Below are 2915 nucleotides of genomic sequence, written 5' to 3' on the forward strand. Positions count from 1 at the left end.
GTCAGGCGGCCGCCCCATCCCCACGCCGTTTCCCCTGAGCCATCCAGCGAGGACGCTGTGGCGGCCAACGCTGCGTCCCCTCTGCCCGAGGGCACACCGGGGCTTGTGGTGACAAACCCCCGGTTGCGTTAGAGGGGTGCTAACAGGACTCCCATGTTCGACTTCTAGGCAGGCGGGTTTTGGGCTGCTTAGGAGACTGGTTGAGAGAGTCCCTTGGGAGACAGTCCTGAAGAGCAAAGTAGCCCAGGAAGGCTGGACATTCTTCAAGAAGGAACTATTAAAGATGCAGGAGCAGGCCATCACCTTGTGCCAAAAGACGAGCCAATAGAGAAGACCAGTCTGGATGAACAGAGAGCTTTGGCTGGAACTCAGAGAAAAAAAGGAAAATTTATGACCTTCAGAAGAAGAGCTGGGCAGCTCAGGAGGATTACATGGATGTTATGAGGTTATGCAGGGAGAAAATTAGAAGGGCGAAAGCTCAAGTAAGAATTAATCTAGCAAACTGCTATAAAAGACGATTAAAAATAGTTTCTACAAATCGATTAGCAGCAAAAGGAGGGCAAAGCAGAATCTTCATCCTTTATTGGGAGTGTGGGAAAAGACATTGATAAGGGATGAGGAAAATGCTTTCTTTGACTCGGTGTTTAATAGTAACACCAGTTCTTCTCCAGCTACCCCTCTCCCTGAGCAGGACAACAAGAACACAAGCGCAATGAAGCTCCCATAATCAAAGGCGAAATGGTCAATGACCTGCTGATGATTTCTGCCTAATATCTTGACTTTCTCCTAATGAAAGAATTCTACCTTTTCAGGCAATAAGATATATAAAGGTGATCTGAAAAAAAAAAACCCCTGAAAAATATGCAGCTATTTACCTGAAAGTTAAAACAAAGATTACAAATTAATATTTTAAAGGGAACCTTAGTGTAAAGTGTGCCTGTGACCAAAAATCCTGGAAGAAAAACAAGCACTGTACAAGGAGCTTTCTAGATGTTTCAGAAAGGTTAGGTTGTCATGCTTTTTTTAAAATATAGTTAAATAATATTCTCAAAATTAAATCTTGAAGTCCAGAATCTGTCTGATCTGTACATTTAGGGTATAAAACTGTACATCTGTAGTGGAAGACCTTTGTCAACACAATTAGAAATTCAAAAATGAATCACGGAAAGGGTCAGTAAGTGGCTCACAGTCAATATGAGCTACCGATTTCACTCTAGAATTAAAGATTCTCATACCTAAGAACAGATTTGTCTTCTTTATATGAACACAATAGAATGTAGTTATTTAAATAATCCATGGCATTTAGAGCAGCCATCATGAAACACAGGTTTTTTACCATCCCTGTATTACTATGAATAAGGTAGTGCAGTCAAAGCAGAAATTCAGGCGTATTGTAAAAAATTGCCAGTCAACTAACCTGCCACCAGAAAATCTGCAAAGATACATCTGCTAGAATACAGCAGACACATATCAGTTTTCTGTTTATCAGAACAGTTCTAAAGGGCTAAAGTTCAATTTAGAACAATTTTGTAATGCTATAAAATAGTATAAATATATAATTTTTTAAAAATTATTTTATTCCTGTACATTCTTTATTAGAATTTGCATATCAACTTTATTGGGCAATTTTGCACTGTAGCACTCTGGGGTTACTGATATGACCATAGAAATATAATGGGTTTTTTTACCTCTAAGTATCCTTTCTTCTCTGCTATGGCAGGCATGCCTATGATGAAAACAGTTTAATTGTCATCTTCTCTTACATCTTAATTTCTTCCCAGGTGTATTTTCAATAACAAAAGCTTATTTTTTTCCTTGTTTGTTTGTTTAGATTAAGTCCAGAAGCTATGGTTTTCTCCAAGACTGGCTGGAGTCCCTGGCCACACTCTTTTACTGACTCTTTTCAGAACAAAATATCATCTGTGCAAAAATTATCTGTCTCTATGCAATAAAATAAATCTGTTGCATTTCCCAGTGACATGCAACAAGAGCTGAACGTCAGACAACACTCAGAGGAAATGGCACTTTGCAAGAAGCCATACAGTGTGCACAAATATGAGCTCTAGTTTTATATGGTCATGTGCCAGGACCTGGATACTGAATTAAATTACCTGGCATCAGCCAACTCTCAAAATATGTTTCTCCATGCAGTTAGATGAAAAAGTTAATTTCTAGGTATTTTCTTTCTTAAGCCTTTCTATAAGGATAAGTTCCTAGATTTCTTAGTCATTTCTCCATGATTTTTCATTCTTCCTGTGGTTCAACAATAATAAAGTGTCTCAAGTTATCATACATTTCCTCTTCAATCTCTGATATCAAGATTAAAACAAAATGTCCTCTTTAAACTCTCCTTAGGAATATGGTGAACATTTCCAGAATTTTCCTCCGTGCTATGTGCATATTCAGTAGTATTTTTATTTCATTTATGTTGAAGTCAAATGAGTGACCAGGTATAATCTAATCATTAGTGGTATAGCTCTGGTAAAAATTAAAAAAAAGAAATTTTTTCCATATATTGGCACATATATTTATGCAAACATATAATTAGCTTTGTGGATAAAATAATCTGGTTAAGACACAAATAATAATCCTGTCTCATTTTTGTTACTTATGGATCTCTTTAACAGTACTAATTTCATTATTTCGGGTACCGCAGTGCTTTTTGTATCACTCAAATTAGTACAGTTCCTGTATAGCTTTTATCCGTTCCTTCATTGCTATAATAATTTAGGAATAGGTCTTCTAGATCAATGCTAGTTTATCCTCTTTTTCAATAAGGCACATTCTGTTTTGATATTTCAATCTCTTATGGTCATAATAATTTCTTGGTTTATTTTCCAACATGTGAAGAGTTGGCTTTGTTCTCTGCTGTGCATCATTCTGAATGGACTCCAGTTTTTAATTTCCCGTATCTT

Source organism: Corvus brachyrhynchos, unplaced genomic scaffold, assembly GCF_000691975.1.
Source record: "Corvus brachyrhynchos isolate BGI_N302 unplaced genomic scaffold, ASM69197v1 scaffold71, whole genome shotgun sequence".
NCBI classification, from domain to species: domain Eukaryota; kingdom Metazoa; phylum Chordata; class Aves; order Passeriformes; family Corvidae; genus Corvus; species Corvus brachyrhynchos.